Source organism: Lepidochelys olivacea, assembly GCF_965140295.1.
Source record: "Lepidochelys olivacea isolate rLepOli2 genome assembly, chromosome: 1".
Lineage (NCBI taxonomy): Eukaryota > Metazoa > Chordata > Testudines > Cheloniidae > Lepidochelys > Lepidochelys olivacea.
The window spans coordinates 227,044,287-227,069,309 of NC_140411.1; the positions used below are offsets into that span (position 1 = coordinate 227,044,287).

General features: G+C 43.0%; 1 protein-coding gene across 10 annotated transcripts in view; it reads right to left on the reverse strand.

The window, feature by feature from the left end:
* Positions 1–25,023, reverse strand: part of LOC311521392 (uncharacterized protein) — a 351,557-nt gene that overhangs the window by 246,164 nt on the left and 80,370 nt on the right. For 4 of the 10 annotated variants that reach the window (XR_014711882.1, XR_014711883.1, XR_014711885.1 and 1 more), the window contains exons 3-5: positions 16,091–16,185; positions 15,922–15,999; positions 15,524–15,799 (exon numbers count right to left, since the gene is read on the reverse strand). The exons of 1 other annotated variant lie outside the window; for it this stretch is intronic. The gene's annotated coding sequence lies outside the window, so the exon portion shown is untranslated. Of the gene's footprint in view, positions 1–15,523; positions 15,800–15,921; positions 16,000–16,090; positions 16,186–24,695; positions 24,857–25,023 lie in introns of those variants that run through there. 5 more of the 10 variants (XR_014711886.1, XR_014711889.1, XR_014711884.1 and 2 more) reach the window with 3 other exon arrangements.

Below are 25,023 nucleotides of genomic sequence, written 5' to 3' on the forward strand. Positions count from 1 at the left end.
AAACTCACTCTCCTGCTGGTAATAGCCCATCCAAAGTGACCACTCTCTTTACAATGTGTATGATAATCAAGGTGGGCCATTTCCAGCACAAATTCAGGTTTTCTCACCCCCCCCCTCTTTTCCAAAAACCACACACACAAACTCACTCTCCTGCTAGTAATAGCTTATTCAAAGTGACCACTCTCCTTACAATGTGTATGAAAATCAAGGTGGGCCATTTCCAGCACAAATCCAGGTTTTCTCAACCCCCTCTTCCCCCCCCCCCCACAGACTCACTCTGCTGCTGGTAATAGCTCATCCAAACTGACCACTCTCCTTACAATGTGTATGATAATCAAGGTGGGCCATTTCCAGCATAAATCCAAGTTTAACCAGAACGTCTGGGGGGGGGGTAGGAAAAAACAAGGGGAAATAGGCTACCTTGCATAATGACTTAGCCACTCCCAGTCTCTATTTAAGCCTAACTTAATAGTATCCAATTTGCAAATTAATTCCAATTCAGTAGTTTCTCACTGGAGTCTGGATTTGAAGTTTTTTTGTTGTAAGATAGCAACCTTTATGTCTGTAATTGCGTGACCAGAGAGATTGAAGTGTTCTCCGACTGGTTTATGAATGTTATAATTCTTGACATCTGATTTGTGTCCATTTATTTTTTTACGTAGAGACTGTCCAGTCTGACCAATGTACATGGCAGAGGGGCATTGCTGGCACATGATGGCATATATCACATTGGTGGATGTGCAGGTGAACGAGCCTCTGATAGTGTGGCTGATGGAAAAGCAGCATCACTTGCCCCATAACCTCAGCCGTGCAGAACACAATGCCATCCACAGCCTCAGAAACAACTCTGACATCATAATCAAAAAGGCTGACAAAGGAGATGCTGTTGTCATCATGAATAGGTCGGAATATGAACAAGAGGCTGCTCGGCAGCTCTCCAACACCACTTTCTACAAGCCATTACCCTATGATCCCACTGAGAGTTACCAAAAGCAACTACAGCATTTGCTCAAGAAACTTCCTGAAAAAGCAAAAGATCAAATCCGCACAGACACACCCCTGGAACCTCGACCTGGGATATTCTATCTACCACCTAAGATCCATAAACCTGGAAATCCTGGGCGCCCCATCATCTCAGGCATTGGCACCCTGACAGCAGGATTGTCTGGCTACGTAGACTCCCTCCTCAGGCCCTACGCTACCCAGCTACCTTCGAGACACCACTGACTTCCTGAGAAACTACAATCCATCAGTGATCTTCCTGATAACACCATCCTGGCCACTATGGATGTAGAAGCCCTCTACATCAACATTCCACACAAAGATGGACTACAAGCCGTCAAGAACACTATCCCCGATAATGTCACGGCTAACCTGGTGGCTGAACTTTGTGACTTTGTCCTTACCCATAACTATTTTACATTTGGGTTCAATGTATACCTTCAGATCAGCGGCACTGCTATGGGTACCCGCATTGCCCCACAGTCTGCCAACATTTTTATGGCTGAATTAGAACAACGCTTCTTCAGCTCTCGTCCCCTAATGCCCCTACTCTACTTGCGCTATATTGATGACATCTTCATCATCTGGACCCATGGAAAAGAAGCCCTTGAGGAATTCCACCATGATTTCAACAATTTCCATCCCACCATCAGCCTCAGCCTGGTCCAGTCCACACAAGAGATCCACTTCCTGGACACTACAGTGCTAATAAACAACGGTCACATAAACACCACCCTATACCGGAAACCTACTGACTGCTATTCCTACCTACATGCCTCCAGCTTTCACCCTGACCACACCACATGATCCATCGTCTACAGCCAAGCTCTGCGATACAACCGCATTTGCTCCAACCCCTTAGACAGAGACAAACAGCTACAAGATCTCTATCAAGCATTCTTACAACTACAATACCCACCTGTGGAAGTGAAGAAACAGATTGATAGAGCCAGAAGAGTTCCCAGAAGTCACCTACTACAGGACAGGCCTAACAAAGAAAATAACAGAACGCCACTAGCCGTCACCTTCAGCCCCCAACTAAAACCCCTCCAATGCATTATTAAAGATCTACAACCTATCCTGAAGGATGACCCAACACTCTCACAAATCTTGGGAGACAAGCCAGTCCTTGCCTACAGACAGCCCCCCAACCTGAAGCAAATACTCACCAACAACCACATACCACACAACAGAACCACTAACCCAGGAACCTATCCTTGCAACAAAGCCCGTTCCCAACTGTGCCCACATATCTATTCAGGGGACACCATCACAGGGCCTAATAACATCAGCCAAACTATCAGAGGCTCGTTCACCTGCACATCCACCAATGTAATATGCCATCATGTGCCAGCAATGCCCCTCTGCCATGTACATTGGTCAAACTGGACAGTCTCTACATAAAAGAATAAATGGACACAAATCAGATGTCAAGAATTATAACATTCATAAACCAGTCGGAGAACACTTCAATCTCTCTGGTCACGCAATTACAGACATGAAGGTCGCTATCTTAAAACAAAAAAACTTCAAATCCAGACTCCAGCGAGAAACTACTGAATTGGAATTCATTTGCAAATTGGACACTATTAATTTAGGCTTAAATAGAGACTGGGAGTGGCTAAGTCATTATGCAAGGTAGCCTATTTCCCCTTGTTTTTTCCTACCTCCCCCGCCCCCCAGACGTTCTGGTTAAACTTGGATTTATGCTGGAAATGGTCCACCTTGATTATCATAAACATTGTAAGGAAAGTGGTCAGTTTGGATGAGCTATTACCAGCAGGAGAGTGAGTCTGTGTGTGTGTGTGGGGGGGGGGGGTTGTGCTGGAAATGGCCCACCTTGATTTTCATACACATTGTAAGGAGAGTGGTCACTTTGGATAAGCTATTACCAGCAGGAGAGTGAGTTTGTGTGTGCGGTTTTTGGAAAAGGGGGTGGGGGGGAGAGAAAACCTGGATTTGTGCTGGATATGGCCCACCTTGATTATCATACACATTGTTGGATACATTATTGGATACTATTAATTTAGGCTTAAATAGAGACTGGGAGTGGCTAAGTCATTATGCAAGGTAGCCTGTTTCCTCTTGTTTTTTCCTACCCCCCCCCCCAGATGTTCTGGTTTAACTTGGATTTAAACTTGAAGAGTGGTCAGTTTGGATGAGCTATTACCAGCAGGAGAGTGAGTTTGTGTGTGTGTATGGGGGTTGGGGGGATGTGAGAAAACCTGGATTTGTGCAGGAAATAGCCCAACTTGATTGTCATGCACATTGTGTAAAGAGTTGTCACTTTGGATGGGCTATCACCAGCAGGAGAGTGAATGTGTGTGGGGGGGTGGCGGGTGAGAAAACCTGGATTTGTGCTGGGAATGGCCCACCTGATGATCACTTTAGATAAGCTATTACCAGCAGGACAGTGGGGTGGGAGTAGGTATTGTTTCATATTCTCTGTGTATATATAAAGCCTGCTGCAGTTTCCATGATATGCATCTGAGGAAGTGAGCTGTAGCTCACGAAAGCTTATGCTCTAATAAATTGGTTAGTCTCTAAGGTGCCACAAGTACTCCTTTTCTTATTGTAAAGAGAGTGGTCACTTTGGATGGGTTATTACCAACAGGAGAGTGAGTTTGTGGGGGGAGAGGGGGGGCGGAGGGTGAGAAAACCTGGATTTGTGCTGGAAATGGCCCAACTTGATTATCATACACATTGTAAGGAGAGTGATCACTTTAGTTAAGCTATTACCAGCAGGAGAGTGGGGTGGGAGGAGGTACTGTTTCATGGTCTCTGTGTATATAATGTCTTCTGCAGTTTCCACAGTATGCATCCGATGAAGTGAGCTGTAGCTCATGAAAGCTTATGCTCAAATAAATTGGTTAGTCTCTAAGGTGCCACAAGTACTCCTTTTCTTTTTGCGAATACAGACTAACACAGCTGTTACTCTGAAACCAGTAATATAAATATTATCCTCTGTTCCCTCTGACAAGTGTGATTCCCTGGAACGCACTTCTGATCCTATTTTTAAAAATAGGGTGGGGAACCTATAAGTTGGTACTAGTTCCTTCTACAAGCCAAGCTAATGACTCACTCAATGGATCATTCATTTGGAAACTTTTTCCAAAGGCATTCCATTAATTATATGGTGGCGGTCCAAATTCTACAATATCAAGTTTGTTATTTCATGTTTCTTCCCTAGACCTCCTGCTTCTGAAGGAATGAGGTTATTTTGCATATATCACATGTAAAAATAGATGGTTAATTACCACTTTCTGAGACTGAAGTGTTACTTTACAATAAAACTTTTCAGGGTAGTAGGCTTTAGAGTGACATACTTTAGCATTGAGAAATGCAGGTTCAAGTCCCTGCTATTAGTTAGGGCTAGCAAGGACTTGATCTTAATTTCCCATATCGTAGGTGAAGTTACCACCAGGCTATTGGATATTCTGTGGTGGGTCTCTTTCCCTCCTTCCCATTCCCCCCACCCACCCCCCAAGTTTTTTTAATCCTATGGGGAACGAAACCACATGCCATAATCTTCCATGGAATAGAATTCTTGTTTTCTAGCCCAGCCTACTCAGAAGCTCTAGCCATGCACAGAACACTACATAACGTCTGGGAACAAGAGATTTTATTCTAATCTCAGACTGATGTAATAAATCAAATCAAGAGCACCCACAATGGGATAAAGGCAATTTGGAGTTTTAGAGACACCATGATGCATGGTCCCATTCATTACCCTAACTCAGCATATTCCACCCCACCTAACAGTGGCACTAGCCTCCCCAGAGCTGTTCCCCCTAAGAGCTGTAGCAAGGGACACTGCTTTCTTCCCCCTAAACCCAGAGAAGCAGGCACTATTGGCAAGTGTGGGGTCTCCAATATTTACCTTAGCAGCTATGGTGTACCTGCTTGGGTGGAGGGGCTGGGTCTGCTGCCCTCCTTTCCTTTGTAATACACAGCAACCTCTGTCGATGGATGTGCTACTGACAGGGCCCCCAGAGCAATGGGTCTTACAGTTAATGCTCTGTTGAGATGCATGAGGGCAGTTCAGCACCTTTCAGAGCTTTTGTTTCTGGCTGCTTGCAGACTCAATCAGATATCACTACACTTCTTAAAAATTTGCTTCATATTTTCAAGTTTTTCTTCCTCACTAGTAAAGCTAGAAGCAAAATATATATTTTTAAATAAAAGGTGAGATTCTGTTGTATTCACATGATTTCAGGAGCTGGGGCCCTTCCACAAACCTGTAGTACCTAATCATTAATTAGGCCCTGATTAAAACAGTATAAAATCAGTAGAGAGAGGAAAATCAGGCCCAGGAAAAGAAGAATACATTCACCAATTGAAAAATCAAGTCCCCAAGACATCTGGCATTCTCAGAGTCAGTAAAAGATAGTAAATGCTATTTTGAAGTAAAAAGCTCCTTAAGTATAAATATATATCATATTCCACCTCATTGAAAGAGGCCTCTGTTTTTCATAACATTTTGCAGAGGGCATAAATTGCATCTAAAAGCTGTTGGTAATAAATTATTTCCAAGTGTCCTTTGCATCCACTTCACACACCTATTAGTATCTCCAATTCTGAATCATTTTTAGTTTTGTTTTTCTTTTTAAAATATAAACATTTCCTGTCATCCAAGGAACTTAATGAGCTCTTTTTTGTGGGTGATTTTTTTGCCCCATGAGTTTCCTCCATTTTGTTGGTACTATATTTTCAATCAAGTATCTGTCAACTTTTTCCACAAATGCAATTAAAGATTGGAAAAAGAACAGGAGTACTTGTGGCACCTTAGAGACTAACAAATTTATTAGAGCACAAGCTTTTGTGGGCTACAGCCCACTTCATCAGATGCATAGAATGGAACATATAGTAAGATTATATATATATATATAAATAGATATCTATATATGCAAAGATTGGAGTGAAGGGAAAATTAATATTATCAAAATAACTATTTTACTATGCCCCTTTTATGCACTCAGTTCCATTCTCCTTTTTTAATGCTTTTTTAAAAAGTTAGATCACATATTTAAAAATTTCTTATATGAGAACTCAAAATTCCCATGGAGAAATTATACTGTCCTACAAACAAAGGAGAAACCCATGTTTTTCCATATCCTGAAAGCACTTAAACAATTAAGTATCTTTACTCATGTCAGTGATCAAGTATGTAAGGGCTTGTAGAATGCCGATCAAGCTCGCTAGCTCCAGATCTTATATAGCATTTCTCTTCCCAAATCTTAGAACATTTTATAAAGCTGGTAAGCATTTATTCACATTTTACAGATGGAGAAATTGGGATACAAAGAGTTGAAGTAACTTGATCAAAGTCATCCAACCGGACAGTGGCAGAGAAAGTTACAGAACCCAGGATTACTTGTCCAGTGTTCTATCTACTGAGCCACTGGGATTTTAAAATGTATTACAGTGCCTTCATCCTGAGTCAGATTTCCCAATGGTACAAAGACATAGCACAGATCCACAAAGAAAAGGAACTCATCTTTAGAACAGGAACTCCTACCTTCATTTACTTTCTCTTAATACTTGGTTCCACATAGATATACATGGAAAGACTACTGCTATCAGAAAGGCCTAGTCTAATCTAGCAGCAAAACTAAAAGAATTCAGTGCTGAGTAAAGCAGTGGCTGCAGAGCACAATGTAAAGTGCGGGGTTAGAGACTGCACCTGCCCCTTATTCACCCTGCAGTGGTGGCTCCTGTCCTGCAGGGCTGGGCCTGGCTCCCCATTCTGGTCCATTTTGACTCTCACCATGGCATCATGTGATGTGCATCTATGCAAAGGTGGGGCCCTCCCAAAATGCCTCACCCCCTTCCTGCCCCTGCCACCACTGAACTGTATGCTCCATGCTGGACTATAGTGGGTTGAATAAAATGATCTAGCAGACTGCCCATCCCTTATGTACTTGCTTAAAAGTGGTCAGGCCATTGACTGGGTGGACCCTGCTGTTCCGTGGCCTATGGAGTAAAGCTGGTCAGAAGATTATGGATTGTATTTTTTTTTAAACTACAGAAAAAATTGTTTCTGATTCTTTCCCCCTCTACTCCCCCCCAAGTAACTCTAGTATTGGAGGATAATTCAGCCCCACAAATCAGAGGCAAACTGATAGTAGGCAATAGATAGATAAAGCTATTCTCTGTCTATCACATTTAATTCACAATTATATTTTTAAGATGTGAGGTGGAGCTGCAAAAATATGCCCTTCAAATGAAATAACTCAGTATCTACAGATTAGACATTTATTAATCAGTCAATCCGGCCCCAATGCAACCACCACGGAAGCTCTGGATTTGTTAACATCTGTAACAAAAATTGGGCAGCATACTAGGTTGAGGAGAGTGCTGATTCCTGTAGCCATCACCATGAGTAAAATATACAAACACTGGAAATCACCTATATCTCAAAGAGAGAAAATTGTAATACCTCTTCAAACAGTATGGTATGAAAGACAAAAACTCCACACGTTTGATTAAGTTTGCTCTTTACAGTAACTCCTCACTTAACATTGTCGTGCTGTTCCTGAAAAATATGACTTTAAGTGAAACGATGTTAAGTGAATGCAATTTCCCCATAAGAATGAATGTAAATAGGGGGGGGTTAGGTTCCAGGGGAAAAAAAAAATTGCCACACAGTTCAGTACAGTACTATAGTTGGGAGGTACCCCCCCCTTACCCCACACAGGCACAGTCCACTGGCAGTGGAGACAATGAGGCAGGCAAGGAGGCTGAAGGTGCTGTAAGCTAGGAGAAGCATGTTGCGCAGTAGCAGTGGCAGTTTCCCCTACTCTGCGAGCACCAGGGGGCAGGGGGCTCAACCCTCGTCCCACCCACTCCACCCCTTCCCCCAAACCCCCACCCTTAACCTGTCTCTTCTTCCCCCCTCCTCCCCCTTTACTCCGCATGCAGCGTCCTCGCTCCTCCCCCCCTTCCTCCCCTGCCTCCTGCCCACAGCAATCAGCTAGCTTGCCACGTTCAGGAAGCAGCAGGGAGAGGGGAAGAGCGAGGACTCGGCGCACAGCCTCCCCCCTCCCTCCTCTGCCCCCTGCCAGCGGCAATCAGCTGGTTGTGGCGTTCTAGAGGCAGGGGAGGGAGAGGAAGCCTGCGCGCCAAGTCCTTGCTCCTCCCCCCTCCCTCCTGAACACCTCAAGCCAGCTGATTGCTGTGGGCAGGAGGTGGGGGGAGGAGAGGGAAGGTGCTGATCCATGGGGTCTGCCAGAGGGTGGGAGGCGCTGGGGAGCTGATGGGGGGCTGCCAGCTGTGGACAAAGGCAGCCAAACGACGTTATAGCGGAGCATTACACAACTTTAAATGGAACATGTTCTGTAATTGAGCAGGGATGTAAGATTGAAAAAACGTTAAGCGAGAGAACGTTAAGTGGGGAGTTACTGTACTTTCAGAGTGCTTTGATTAACAGATAACTATAAAAAGGAGTATAGGAGATTTATTGATAGCACTGTGTTACCAAGCCTACAAGACAGTCTACTTCTGGGGGAATTCTGCGCCAAAAAATCAAGAATTCTGCAAAATTCTGCATAATTTTGTCAAAATAACACAATATAATCATGCCAGTTTCAATTTTTTTTCAAAATATCTGTTAGCAAGTATGTCTGTAACAATACAGACTAGGCATATTACTTCCTTACTAGGCATATTAATACAGAACTTTGAGTAATTCATTTAAATTACAATATAGAATTGTATTTCCTGCACCCGTCAGAATCAATGCAAATGCTTGGGAGTGTTAGGGGTAATGGAGGAGGGCGAGGGAAGGACCCTGGAGTGAACCTGGAGGGTTGTTGGGTGTGGGTGGGAGAAATATGGATTTTTTGGGGGGGGGCAGGATTGTTAGGGAGCCTCCCCCTGGCTGATCCCAAGCCTCTTCCATTCAGTCAGGCACATCTGCCCCTGTCCCTACACTCCCCATCCTGATGGGTCTCTGCCGCTCCCCTCCCCCATTCCCATGTGGCCATGCACCCCCACTCCCATTCAGTCCCTGGCTCAATGCTGTCACCCCACTAGCTCCTGAGCCCATGCCCCAATCTGTTCTCCCCTACTAACCATTCTGAACCCCAGTTGCTCCACAGTCAGGTGCTGTGGTAAACTTCTACTCCTGGGGGAATTCTGTGTCACTGTACACACATGGAATTCCCCCTCCGCCCCCCCACCCCGAAAATACATTCTGTCCCAGAAGTGCTGCAGTTCTGCCTTTTGCCCACCAGAGGCCGCTGTGGCACCAGAACAGCGCACCAGAACAGCCAACCGCATGAATGCGGCTGGCTGTTCTGGTGCCGCACTGGCCTCTGGTGGGTGAAAGGTGGAACTGCAGCACTTCTGGGGAAGAATGTATTTTCTGTGGAAAAAATAAAATTCTGCAGGACACATGAATTCTGCGCATGCACAGTGGTGCATAATCCCCCCACGAGTAAAGCCAATGATAGAATGACATCTTTACTGTATAATGACAATTTTATGGCTCTGCATGGTATTTCTTCTATAGAAGATGCTGTTCCCTGTCAGCTTTCTACTTTCCTGTAACTAATTTTGACAACAAAGCAGTGAATAAATGTAAAATATTATTGTAAATTTGCTGTAATGAATATAGTTTGATGTTGTCTAATGGTTTCCTGGTGCTCTCCCTATCTGTTTTATCTTGCCTTATTCTTAAACAGAAACTCTTTGGGGCAGGAATCATCTTTTTGTTCTGTGTTTGTACAGCACCTAGCACAATGGGGTGCTGCCACAGTAAAAATACCAATAATAAGAAAATTCCTTACCTCTGCATATATTTATTATTTTAATTATTTTGAATGTTCATTTTTCTTCACACAATAAAACCTTTTACTTTTTTAAAAAAAAACAATAATTGAATAAGACTTTTCTAACGCAAGAAATGAAATTACACTGGGCCTGATATTCAGAGATACCGAGTAGCCACAATTCTAGTGGGAGTAGCACCTATGAAGATCAGTCTCACCGTATTTAATAAATAATTACATTAACAAATAGAAAAAAATATGCCATGTAAAAGATGTATCTATTTAAACCCACTACATTAAAAAAAAGTTTCCACTAAAATGAGTTTCCCTTAAAATGAAGCAAGCAACACCTAAGGCTAAAGATTCCTTCTCTCCAACTCATTGTCCTCAATAAGTGGATTTAAGAAAACAGAAAGCTAACCCTTGTTTAACTTGCTAAATTTAAATGGATAACTCTTCTAATGTGGCTGTTTTAATAGATATCACATCTTTATATAGTTGAACTGTTTTTTATTTATTTTTATGAGGAGAGGGTTGGTTTTTGTTGCTGTTTCCTAACTTCGCTCTTTGTACATGAGAAATGTTTTTGTTCAGCTAGAATGTAGTCAACATGGATGCAATTAAATAATTACATCGAAAGCTGCTGTTCTATTTTGAAAAAGAAAGTTAAAAAGATCCAGTGACATGACTTTATCCCTCGAAAATTGCCATGTTATTTCTAAAATGGAAAAAAAAAATCCCAGATGTACTTGGCTCTTAATTTTCACCATTACAGAGGTGCCAGATGCAGTTCCATAATTAAGGCTGAGTTGAGTTTTGCTTTAAAGCAGGGATTAAACTGCTTTGGTATGTACTAAAAGCACAGTGTATATTCCCCAAAATTACAGCACTTTTTTCCTGAGTATTTACAAGTAAATCCATTAATTAGTTTATGATCTAAAAGTAATTCAAAAATGGGTCCTTTAAAAAATTTAATACCAGGCGTCAGCCCTTCCTTTGCCCGAGTGATGTCAGCAGAATGATACAAACTCTTCAGGCTTCCTAAAGCTCACTGAAATCTTGTGCATAGGTACATTTAAATCATGTTAGAATTAATAGCCTGTTTTGCCATCATGCTTTATAACTGAAAGTTTCTGCTTAGTAGAGACTGAAACTATTCAGAGAATTCCATTAATCGCCCTCCTTTCAAAATAGCTATCATCTCCTATTGTTCCCAGTGGGATTGAGGACACACCATCTCAATTTTTCACAATGGGACTCAGAACAGAGGGTCTCCTTACCAAGGATGGCCCCTGCCTCCATTCACTTTCTCCTCACAGTGTTCCACACCATCTCCTGATAGCACTGGGAGCTACTTGCTACCCTGAGGGTAGCTTGGATTCACTCCCATTGAGAACAATGAGAGATAGTGGCTCTTTTCAAAGCAAACATCTCATTGCCATTGAGGACAACAGAAGATGGCAAACATTTAGAAAGAAAGCAATTCAGATCTACTCAGCAGCAGGGGAAACTAAAAATGTGCACTTGCAGGAGAATGTGGGATGGAGAAGGGTGGAAAAAAATTGGGTGTGTTTTGTGCATGCACAGCAATTGCGGGTGCAGAGGGAAGGGATACTGAGGAACATGTGCACAAGGGAAGGGGGAAGCAGAGAAGAGAGTGACAGACTGAGGAGCACATGTGCTGGGGAACATATGGTGAAGAAGGAAGAAACATGTATGCATGGGAAAGCAAAGTTCAAGAGGGAGGGGAGGCTGAGTGCCCTCACTGATCATTTCCATATCTTAACGTGTTTGGATTTCTTTCCAGTTTAACTTCAGCTTTGAATTGTCTTAGTTTGCAATGCTTGTTTTTAGGATATTTAACTCCATTTTAATGTACATTTTGTCTGGGAATATACATTGTGATAGTCAACTTTTAAATAACTCACTTCAGGGGAAATTATTTCTTAAAACGTAGTGTTTGGCCTGAAGTAATCATGACATACGGCTGTCATATCTGTAGACTATTGCAAGGAGGGGGCAGAGGAATAGCTCTATTGTTCTTTCTTGGAGAGAACCCAAAGGGTGCTACTGGGCAATTGCTCTTTTGTCTAGGAAATTCTTATGCTGGGTAATGCAGAGTTGTAGTCTGTCACGCTCTCCTGTGCAATGTGTATGAGAGTCATCTTGGTGTCCTTGCCAAATACCAATCTGAATAATCATCTAGCAAAACTTTCCCCCTGCATTCAGTTGCATTCTGTATTCTTCATTTCCTGTCCTAGATTGCTGTGCAGTTTGGCTATGTGATCTTAAACAACTGCTGCACTCTACTCTAGATTGACTGTTTTTCAGTGGTGAGTGAAAGTATTCATGTATTTTAATATAACTGAGAATACAAATGATATACTATAGCTATCTACAGTTTATGACTTTTTAAAATGTTTTGGGGTCTTCCTGAGTGAAAGACTCTCTAAAAGTAATTCTTCATCAATATCACATGCTCTACATTCTTATGATATGTAACTGTCAGTTTTTTTCAATAAAGTTTGATTTAAGAATAGTAAAAAATATTTTAAAAACAGTCATTGTAGCCAGATTAACATTACTGGAAAAAGTCATAAATGTTTCAAAAATCCTGCTGTTAGAATCCAAGTCTGATCAATAGTTCATAACCTACCTACATTTTCTACATAATTTAAAGAACAAAAATCAAGTGACTCTTTCTCTTTGGAACATTCAACTCCTATCCAGCTTTGCTCTGCAAATTTATAAAAAGCCTATGAGAAAAGGTTGATTGCTTCCTGGATTATAACTCTGCAAACCTGTTGGAAATGTGAAAACTTTGCCAAAGCGAAATAACTCAACTGAAGATTCAGACTTAAAACTGTTGCATTATATCTTGCCAGAATTTTTGTTGTATGGAGTAGACAATCATATATTTAGATGTTCAGAAGTTGCTAAAGTTTGTACAAGGTAGAAAGACTAAGGCAAAAATGGAACAGGAAATACTGAGCCAATTTCTGCAGTTAGTTACCCTCCACTTAGTTGTGTTACTCTGTATTTACCTCAGAGTAATGAAACAAAAAACATCTCATTGCCTATAATGGAACTGGACTGATTATTCAGCAGTATTTTCATGCACACATATTCATTCAATTGCTGATATTTTCTCTCTCTCATACTGTCATATATTGTTTCTCTGGATCAGTGACAAGTTAAACTGAAAAAAACCTACGCTTATGTTTCCACAAGAACACATTTTATATTTTTGTCTGCTTCTTTTTAGTGTTCTAATAAGTCAGTGGCTTAATACTGGAGAGAAGGAGCCTAGGAAATAAATAGTCCTATATACACTTTTAATACCATATTTACACTAAAAAAAGTGCATTTTTGACATGTTAGCTAACATGCGTTAGTACATTAAAATCCCCGTGTAGACAAGACAGTTGTCCTTTTAACATGTGTTAGCTGATTGAGGTAAACACTAAGCTCCCTACCTAGGGTTTACCTTAAACAGCTAACACATTAACACAACAACTTGCCTTGTCTACACTAGGTTTAAAACATGTCAGCAGAGCCCTGAAAAAGTTTGCGGATCACAGATCAGATGCAGACAAATTCTGTATCTGCACAGGGCTCTACATGTCAGCTAACAAGACCGGAAAGGATACATTTTTTAACCTCCTACACTCTTTCTGTGTTGAGGTGGCTGCATATCCAGAAGGTGAAGGTAAAAAATACAATAAAAATTAAGCTCTAATAAAAGTTTTTCTATTTCACAAAGAACCAATTTTCCAAAAAGATACAATGACTATTTTTTAGTTGGACAAATTTTCAAGGAGTGGTAACCTGAAGAGATAATAGAAGATTAAAGTTATCACAGAATCATCACTTTTTAGGTCATCCAAGTCATTCACTATACACCATCCAACGACTTCAGAGAACGAGACAGGGTTCATCCATTATATTATGACATAACAAGAATATATGATGGTGTGCTGTGGCATGAAGGTTTTATTAGCATGAGTTTGGAATAGCCATGTTACCCATGAGTGGCAAAATCTCAAGCTGGGCATGCAGGTCATCCCAAATTAGCAAGAACATCTTTATACCCCATCATGCCATCATGTATTTTATTTATATTATACAGGTCAGAGAAAAACTACAGCAGACACACTTTAAAATGTTTTCACATTCATTCATGAGCAAATCAATACTTCTCAAAATGTCTCTCAGTGGCCGCCCTTCACCCTCCATCTAAGTTGATGCAACCCAATTTTCTGCTGTTTTCCCATGAACTGGAGGTGGTTGTAATGCTCACATTGCTAACTGGCAGGCATCCACTCAAATATATTAGCAGTCCTGTACAGGCATATTGTAGTTGAACTATTGTTTGGTAGCTAAGTCAACTGTTCAGATCAGGAAGAGAGCAGCCATATTTGTCCATCTTTTCATATTCAGGCAACTGCAGTGACTTTTTAAATGGCACATCTCAAAATTTAAATATTTTATTTAAAAAGAGCCAACAGAATTTTTATCCACTATTGGTATTTTTAAACAATTTTCTACTGGGGATCAAGTAATGCAATGAAGCTGAACAACCTCACCTTCTTGGATGATGAGGGTATTTTATTTACATGCAAGTGCTGCTTTTTTAAAAAAGAAAAATTGTAAAACAGTTTTTCTTCTCCAATATATTTTGACCAAGCAACATGATCTGAAACTGTCTCCCTGTGCAGCACTACAGCATCCTAGTGTTGTGGTGAAAGTCTACAGAAGCCCCTACACAACTGCTGCCCTGAAGCAGTTAATGAAGCAGTGGATTTTGTAGTGCTGCATATTAACTGATGTATTACTGTACAAAAATTAATATAGATTTGTACTGTCCTCTTTTCCAAAGCTTGGTGCTGACCCTTAGGATCTTGATCAATTCCTGAGAGAACCGTATGAATTTTTCAATGTTGCCATTAAAGCACGAAAAGACGGATTACATACTGAGCTGAGGCAACCACCTTGGCAAGATGTCAGCGAATCCCACCCATGTCCTTGAGTCATTTTATGAGGGGAGGTTGACGTTTATGCTGTTCTACTTAGGAAAAAATATTCCTGTCAATATTTTGAATGACTGGCTTTCACATGTTAATTATGATGGTTCAAGGGGAATGTCAACTCTTTCTAGTAATGTCATGGCTATACTTGATGAGTTCATTCATCACAGATTCATGTAGCCTGTTGCTAATGACAATACAATATTAAAGTTTGTATTAATGTTTTCATTCAGTTCCCTTATATGCAGTGAACTGGATGCTACGACCATTTTGTATGGTCATCGATATTTATACTTACGAGCTTTTGTGGTTCCTGTAATTATTAGCGTGCACGCCATTATTTTCCCATACATTTGCACTCTTTCAGTCTCCAATATCTGCTTTATACACCAACTGACGTGATAAAGGGTGCAGCTGAGCATTCGGAGAAAAAGCCAAAAGAGATCTTCTTGCCTATCCCATTTCTCACGGTAGTGCTGTCTAGGTATGCCCATAAACATATCTGCTCGAAAGATTAAAAGAATTTTTGAAATATTCTATTAGTTTCTTAACTGAGAAAAGAATCCAGCTTTTTGAAAGCAAATACAACTGACTTAGTATGTACTGAGAATCTCTGAGTGCAGACTGCTCATGATCTGAGAACTGAAAATGCATAAACCAAAGCCTCCCAGGGATCCCTTTACTGTAAGCTGATTGCAAGGAGAAAATACATACAGGTTTAGCCAAAGCAAAGCAAACAATTTATTAGAATGTACACACACATACAATACAATGTAAAATTACATCCGGTTAGAACACCTCTTTCATTCAATAATCCATTGAAGGACTCTGCAAAGTTGTTTTAGGACTCTGCAAAGAGTTCAACTGTCAACATTTTTTCCCAAAGTGATGACTGGCTAGGATCAGCATCTCCTCTTTGGTTTCTTGCTTGATTTGGCAACTGTCCTGATATTTTTCGTCCAATGCCATGCTAGCTTGATGCAATTCATATCAGACATTCTGAAAAAAAATGCAATGATCATTTAGATTTGATAAGCACCATAACATTGGCACAGGACTGTGCTATGATAAAAAGGTTATGGAAGTAGTGCAAAGTATCTGATGGCAGATGCAGTACTCACACAGGTGAAGTCCAATATAGTTTATTTACTGAACCTAGATATAGGCAGCAGCAATAGCTGTGTGCTTCAAGTCATCATCTGAACAGAAAAACAAAACGGGATTTTAACTAGTGATTCTGACATGCTTTTGATATTAAATAGCTGCACCACAGTAAAAACAATGTTCTACCTTGGAATAATCTGTAAGGGCCAAATACCCTTAAAGGTGGGGCACGAATGCATCTTGGGTGATTTTCTGTTGAAAGAATTTTCAATCCACGATCCCTGTAAAAACAGTACATGTAATATGCTGCTTCATTATGAATCTTACATAGGATTTCATTCACATACCTGTTGCTAGTAATCTATTATGGGAAAGTACATTCAAATACGACGATAGGACCAGAACGAAACATGTGGACTGTATGTGGTGTATTATGTCGAAAATCATACAAAACTATTGACCAGTGTCAATCCTAGTTTGTTTGTCAGCACAAAGGCTGTTGTTATCAGTGTTGTCATCCACTAATTGTGTATTTATTAAGCCTGGAAATGATGACAGAAAGCTACAGTACATCAAGCCAAAATCCCCAAAGCCAACAACATTATCAGAGAGATTAGATGGCTCAGGAACCTATGATCTCTGGAAAGAAAAGGAAAACACAGAGGCTAGAGTACAAGCGTCACCGCTGACATAAATGTAACATCCAAGTCCCTTGATGAAACGCAGACCACATTGCAGAAGATTTCCACAGGGGTATCCCAACGCAACCACATGTACTCAGGACAGACATTCACACTGTCCAAGTCAACAGGTGACATTAGGTTTCAGAGTAACAGCCGTGTTAGTCTGTATTCGCAAAAAGAAAAGGAGGACTTGTGGCACCTTAGAGACTAACCAATTTATTTGAGCATAAGCTTTCGTGAGCTACACTCCACCAGTAATTCTATTATGTTACTACGGACACTGAAGTATGAGGACATGATGTATGTTAATAAAACCAGCTGATCCCTCCTTTGGAGACTTCAAGTGTAAATGAGATCATTGATTACAGCCTAGAGAGACCAAGGCAGAAGAGCACCATAAACTTTAGCAGACTGGAAAAAACGGTATCATTCTTTGGTTACTAAAACTGAGGTATCATTGTTCAATGTCAGCTTCTTATGTCATTCAGCAAAAGAGGCCCTCCTGAACCACTATCTTTGCAGGGAAGTCACGGGAGAGTTATCTTTTTATGTTTTGCTGTATTGAAACACTGCTTAGATAATAATAGTAATAGCCAGCTCTTATACAGTGTTTTTCATCTGTATATCTCAAAGCACTTTACAAAGGAGGTCAGTATCATTATTCCCATAGAGGGGCAAACAGAGGTGCAGAAAGGTGAAGTGACTTGCTCAAGGTCACTCATAAGGTAAGTGGCAGAGACAGCAATATAGAACCTAGGTCTCCCAAGTCCCAGTCCAGAGCTCTTTGCACAAGGCCACACTGCCCCCCAAGAGGTTAATTTTGAGGGAAACAGAAATACAAAGGCAATCCCCTAGAAAAATCGCAGAGTAACAAAGCGTGGTTAAGTGGAGGTTTACAAGCCTCAACAAAGAGCAGCACAAACTTAGAAGCAAAATAAACTATTTTATGTGTGGATCTCCAAACAGACATTGACATACAATGAAATAGTAACCTACATATAATACAAGTTTATTTGGCACATAACATTCCTTTTTCTGGAGTGTTGTTTTCTTTGTTGTGTGCACGCTGGGGGGAAATGTGTTTTTATGTTCTATTCTATAGGTAAAGAGCAAGGAATAAACTCCTCTTCTGGGACAATGCCAAACAAAATGCATCAAATGCTACTCCTTAGACCAATACTTCTATTCATGAATTAGATAACACTAGATCCCAAATATTTACACAAATATCAAATGTTCTGCACATGATGTAGAATGTATACAATTACTAAATCGCCAATGTGCTTGCATGATCATGTATCTCACATTCCCAATGATTTCCCCACGCACTATCAGTTATTAGATTATTTGAAAAGGAGCAAGAGAAGAAAGACAGTGCAGAACATGGCTCTATTGGGAAGGAAGATATTTTCTGTTGGGGGAAAATCAGAACCTAGTACTTTGAACTTTCGCTTAGAAGGCAGTATTTTAATGAGTATTTTATGCTTCAAAATGAAGTTATTTCCTGAAGCCCTGGTCCAAGCTCCTGTGTTATACTTGACAACAAAGAGATAGTATGTATGCTTGCGTGAGTTTGAATATACAAATGAGAAGGTTACTCACCCCGTGCAGTAACTGAGGTTCTTAAAGATGCATGTCCCTAGGGTGCTCCTCCATAGGTACCTGGGATTTGGTACCCGTTTGGCAGCACATGCACTACTCCACATCTTGTGCCGTGAGCAACACCTATATAGCGCTGCGTGGCCCAACCACCCTCAGTTCCTTCTCTACCACAGAGTCTATGTTTGAACTCTGAAGCAGAAGGGAGGAGGGCAGGTAAGTGGAGCATCCACAGGGACACACATCTCAAAGAACCTCAGTTACTGCAGAAGGTGAGTAACCTTTGCTTCTTTTTCAAGTGGTGTCCCAATGGCTGTGCCACTGTAGGTGACTGAAGAGTAGTTCCCATAGGTGGAAGGCTGGGGCTTTGGAGTGGCATCCAGGGAGGAGAGGATGATGGGTCTTAGTAGGGCATCTAATGCCGTGTCTTTTAGCCAACACTATGCAATTACTCAAGTGTCCGCAGATGCCCAGGTCACCTCTTTGCAAATATCCATGATCGGCACATTGTTAAGAAAGGCAATCAAGGTGGGGAGAGAGCGAGTGGAATGTGTTCGAGTTCTAAGTGGAGGTAGTTGGTTGTGCAGTTGGTAGCAAAGGTTTATGCACTGTGAGATTCACTTGGACAGACGTTGTTTGGACATAGCTGTTCCCTTTGATCGTTTGCCAGTTGAGAGGAATAAGCATGGCAACTGTCTGAAAGCTTTAGTTCTATCCAGGTAAAAGGCTAATGCATGCTTAACGTCCAAGGTGTGTAGTGTCACTTCATGTTGGTTGCCATGTGGTTTTGCGAAGAGGCAGAGACAGTGGATAGATTGGTCCATATGGAAGGAGGATGGCAACTTGGGTAGGAATTTTAGATGTCCTTGTCCTTATACAAAATGATGAACAGAGAGCATGCCATGAGAGCCCCTATTTCTCCCGTACTCATCAGGCAGATGCGATGGCTATGACAAATGCTGTTTTCATGGAAAGATGAATGGAGGGGCATAATGCCATGCACTTGAATGGTGTTCTGGTGAGACAGCACAAGACAAGGCTGGGATCCCAAGATGGGGTGGGATGTCATATGTGAGGGTAGAGGTTCGAAAGGCTCTTAAGTAACCTCTTCATGAATGGGTGGATGAATTACAGAATAGCCATCTATCCTGGGGTGGAATGCTGTGATGGCAGCGAAATGCACATGAACAGAACTTGTGAATAGGCCCAATCTTAAGATCTAACATATAATCTAGAATGAGCGGTAATGGAGTGTTCCTCACAGAGACATGAATTGGCTGTGCACCAGAATCTTTCCCATTTTTGGAGGTAAGTTCTGAGAGTTGTGTCACATCGGCTATTTAAGAGAACCTCTCTGACTGCCTCCAAACAGGTCATCTCCAAATCCCGAAACCATGAAGAAGCCATGCTTTCAGATGAAGGAGTTGTAGACTGGGATGGAGGATTCGGCCTGCATCTTGAGAGACAAGGTGTGTAATCAACAGCAAAGTGATTGAAGAACACATCACCACATGTAGGAGGTAATGATACCAAATTTGTTGTGACCTTGTTGGAGCTATGATGATAACTCAGGCCCATTCCACCTGTATTTTGTGAAGCACCTTGAACAAGAAGAGAAAGGGTGGAAAGGCATAGAATTGTGGAGCATCCCATGTAATGAGGAAGGCATCTCCCAGAGACCTGTGGCCTAGACCCGCTCTTGAGCAGAACTGAGGACATTGGGTGTTCTCTGGTGTGGTGAAGAGATCTATGTGGGGATATCCCCAGAGAGTGAATATGTGCCGAAGGACTCTTGTATCTAGTTCCCACTCATGGTCTTGTGAGAATTGTCTGCTCAGCGTATCTGCTGTGGTGTTCTAGTGTCCAGGTAGATATGCGGCCGAAATGTTGATTTCGTGTTGGATATACGAGTTCGACAATTTCAGTGCTTCCAAGCATAAGGAGTGGGACCTTGCTCCGTCATGCCTGTTGACGCAGGAGATATTGTCTATCATTATTTTTATAGTCCAATGTCTGATAAGTGGCAGGAAATGTCAGCACACATTGTGAACCACTCATAGTTCTAGGAGGTTGATATGTAAGGAGGATTCCGCGGGAACCATCTTCCTTGCACTGTGTTGGTCTGAAGATTTGCCCCCCGCATATTTTTTATCAGAAAGTAGTGGGAATAAAAAGCTTTCCCTCTGTGTTGGGATGAAATCAGTTGTATGGCTTCCAGTTGCAGAAGGTGATTTATTTCTTCTCGTAGAAGGTGCTCATGAGAAAGGTCCCTGAAGAGGAATGGGGGTGGAATGGAGTGCCCTTTGTTGATTATTTCCAGGACCAACTTGTCTGAAGTGATTTGCTGCCATGACGGATGCAAAGGAGCTAAATCAGAGGCAGGCAAACTACGGCCCACATCCGGCCCATGGGACTGTCCTGCCTGGCGCCTCAGCTCCTGGCCCGGGAGGCTGTTCCCCCCTCCCCCTGAGCCACACCGCCATGTGGCACAATGCTGTGGGTGGCGGGGCTGCAGAGCCCGGCCTGACCCATGCTCTGTGCTGTGCGGCTGCCTGTCCGGGTGGAGCCATGCTGCCAGCCACCAGTGCTCCAGGCAGTGTAGTAAGGGGCAGGGAGCAGTGTGTGTGGGGGTTGGATAGAGGGCACAGTAGTTCGGGGGGTGGTCAGTGGTGTGGATAGGGGTTGGGGCTGTTAGAGGGGGGAACGGGGGTTGAATGGGGGCACGGGGTAGTCAGGAAGGAGAGGAGGGGTTGGATGGGGCAGTGGGGGGCAGTCAGGGGACAGGGAGGGTGAATGGGGCAGGGGTCCTGGGGGGGCAGTCAGGAAGAAGAGGGGGGATTGAATCAGGTGGTGGTGGGGAAGTTAGGGACGAGGGGTCTGGGGTCACTCAGGGAGAAGGGGTGGTTGGATGGGGCAAGGACCCTGTGGGGTAGTTGGGGGGGGGGTTGGATGGGGCGGTGGGGGGAAGTTGGGGACGGGAGGTCCGGGGGCTGTCAGGGGGTGAGAAGCGGGGGGGCGGGGGAGGAGGGGTCGATGGGGGCAGGGGCCATGCCATGCCTGGCTGTTTGGGGAGGCACAGCCTCCCCTAACCGGCCCTCCATACAATTTCAGAAACCCGATGCGGCCCTCAGGCCAAAAAGTTTGACCTGGGCTAAATGGTTGACAAAACTGGTGGGTTGTGAAAGATGGTTGCAGCCACTGGAACAGGAGGACTCCTCTCAGGGCCTCAACCAAACCTTCAAAACTGTTTAAACGAAGGCGCATGAGAGGTAGTTTGTTTGCATTTCAGAAGGGGCCTCTGCCGCCTCTTCTTTCCATGTCATATTGGCAGTGAGGAGTGAAAAATGGAGGTGGGGATCTCTGGGTATGTTGGTATTTCCCCTGACGTCTCTTCAGTGCTGGTATATATATATATATATATATATATATGCTGAGAGAGCAGAGAGTCACTCTGGAGTCCTTTAGAGAGTGTAGGGACTCATCCATGTGCTTGGCAAATAGTTTGGAACCCTCAAAAGGCAGATCCTCGACCATGGTCTGTACCTCTTTAGGGAATCCAGAGAGGTGAAGGTGAAGATGCTTGTCTCATTACCATGGGTGTTGCGATGGAGGGGACAGCCATGTCTGCAGAGTCCATGGGAGCTTGTAGTGCCATGCAGGCCAAAAGATGTTCTTCCGACACAGGTACCTAGACTTGTTCCTTCTTGTTGTCTGGCAGATGTTGACAGAATTCTTGTCTTTTAGAATAGTTCATATGGTCATATTTGGCCATAAGAGACTTCTAATTGGTAACACAGAATTGGAGTGTCACAGAAGAGTACACTTTGTGATCAAATACATCTAATCACTTTCAGTCCCTGTCATAGGGGTTCCCTGGGTTGGTGTTGGCATCCCTTCTCATATACAGCATTGACAACCTGGATGTTAGGAGTAAGATGGGAAGAGAGAAATTCCAAGTCATTAGCAGGGACATAATATTTTTGTCTGCCTGCTTGCAGGTTGGCAGGATGGATGCAGGAGGCTGCCAGAGCACCTTGGCAGGGTCCAACAGGACCTCAGTAATAGGAAGGGTTGATCTTTGCTGATGTAGAGGTGTGTAGGATATCAAGCAGTTTGTGCTGTTGCTCTTTGACTTCTTTTAGTGGGATCTGGAGAGATTCCAGAATTCTGTGGAATAGTTGTTGAAAACGCTTGAAAACTGTCCACCGACATAGGAGGTGGTGGCATGATGGCTTCATCCGGGGAAGAGGAGGAGAAATGGAGTGGTGGTGTAATCTCTTCCTCCGTTTCTTGCTGCTGTTCTTCCACCGGTAGTGGGTCAACATCAGATGGTCGAGAGATGGATGAGGATGATGATCGTGTGCATTTCTTTCTCTGCCCTATAGGCAGTTTGTGGAACTGTGCCCCGTACATAGCCCATGGATCCCAGCAGGGCTAATGTGGAGGAACTGGGATGTGGGGTTGTGGAGGAACTGGGATGTGGGGTCCATATCAGGGCCCTAGTACTGTTCCAGGTTTTGGATAACACCAAAGAGTAGAGGCTTGCCTGCATGTGCTCTGGAATTGCATACTCTTCCTCCTCTCAGTGGTGAAAGGGAGAAGTGTTGTGACTTCAGGGAAGAGGCATGATCCATAGGGAGCTTGTGACAGAGGAGCAGAGATTCACGGGTATCAGATTTCAGAGTGGTAGCCGTGTTAGCCTGTATCAGCAAAAACAATGAGGAGTCCTTGTGGCACCTTATAGACCTACAAAATTATTTGGGCATAAGCTTTTGTGGGCTAAAACCCACTTCATCAGATGCATGGAGTGAAAAATACAGTAGGAAGATATATATAGCAGTACATGAAAAGATGGGAGTTGCCTTATCCAGTGGGGGGTCAAGACAAATCAATTAAAGTAGGCTATTATCAACAGGATGAAAAATCATTTTTGTAGTGGTAATCAGGGTCAATCATTTCAAACAGTTAACAAGAAGGTGTGAGTAAAAGTAGGGACAAATTATAATGGGGAAATTAGGGGTTTTTTAATTCTTGTAGCGACTCATCCACTCCCAGTCTTTATTCAGGCCTAATTTGATGGTGTCCAGTTTGCAAATTAATTCCAGTTCTGCAGTTTCTCGTTGGAGTCTGTTTTTGAAGGGTTTTTTTTGTTGAAGAATTGCCACTTTTAAGTCTGTTACTGAGAGTCCAGGGAGGTTGAAGTGTTCTCCAAATGATTTTTGAATGTTATAATTCTTGATGTCTGATTTGTGTCCATTTATTGACCAGGTCCCTTGGATCTCTGAACTCCAGTGGAGTAGGCAGGAGCATCATTGGCACTGATGGCTGTTTGGAAAGTAAAGGAACTATCAGTGCCTAGGATGGAGTGTGCTCCGTCAAGAAACTAGTAGATGGTTTCGTGCCTTACTTGGTGCCAAGGATTTGGTCAGTGCCAAGAGAGTTGATAGTGCAGAGAGAGTTGACGGTGCCAAGGCACCCAAGGTTGTCTTGGATGAGGCACTAGGTACTGTTGTGGCAAGCTGTTCCCAAGAGACAGTGTGTCCACCTGTGGTCTGGCCTATTTAGGGTCCCTGAACTTCTGCTTAGCTCCAGTACCGGAGGGACCCAGACAGTCATGGGAGCTAAGTCTCACCCCAGTGAGGTTGAGGCTACTGACCTCACAGGGGATGGCTCCTTGGGTGGCAATGTAGAGGCTCATTTCTTCCCATCTGAGTGGGAAAGAGGATTTCTTCTTGGATGGCTGTCGCGAGTGGGGCTCAGCTGATGACCGAGCCAAGGGTGATAACTGCACTGTAGTGGTATCAGGGCCAGGGCCATAAAGAACTCTCCATGAGAAAAATTTTCAGTCTGAGATCATGGTCCTTTCAGGCCCACGTTGATCAAGTTGATGAAGTGGGTGCACTTCTGTGTTACATGACCCTCAGTGAGCCATGGGTGATCATCGCTCTCAGGAAAGGCCTCCTGACAAGTGAGACCCCTCTTGAATCAGGGGAATCCCAGAATAATCCTGAGGGAGAGAGCTCCCAGTCAGGGAAGGCAGGAAACAGGGAATAATGAGGAGGAAAGAGTAACTAAAATTTTTTTTTGTCGGGGAGAAAAATAAATGGCAAGGGCTAATTACTACTAGCGAAAGGTAAGTGAATGAAAATCTCGAAAGGAGAAGGAGATAGAAGGGCTCCGCTCTATATTCCATCCCAGATCAACGGCAGTTGAGCTGCACAGCTCTATAGAGAGAGTGCTCACTGCGCAAGACAGGGAGAGCACATGTGCGGCCCAATGGGTACTGCTGCTGAAGATCTGCAATCTGAGGCACACGAGGCGCCGCTACACTGATAGTGAAGCACCCATAGAGACATCACTTGAAGAAGAACTGTAATTTCTTGCAACAAACCAGAGAGTAGCCATATAGCATATGCTAACCTGTTGTCTGGTTGGTGTAAAGAACAAAGAAGGAGAAGAGAAGTACAGGAGGGACCCAGATAGTCAACAATGAAGTTGAGGATACTGACCTCACAGGGGGTGGCTCCTTGGATGGTGAGGTAGTGGCCTGTTTCTTCCCATCCAAGCAGGAAAGAGAGGATTTCTTCTCGGATGGCTGTGGCAAGCAGAGGTCAGCTGATGACCGAGCCGAGGATGATAACTACACTGCAATGGTATCACAGCCAGGTCCCTGGAGAAGAGTCAACATGGTTTTTGTAAAGAGTTTGGAGAAGAGTCAACATGTTTTTTTATAAAGGCAAATCATGCCTCACCAATACTACTAGAATTCTTTGAGGGAGTCAATAAGCATGTGGACAAGAGGGATCCAGTGGATATAGTGTATTTAGATTTTCAGAA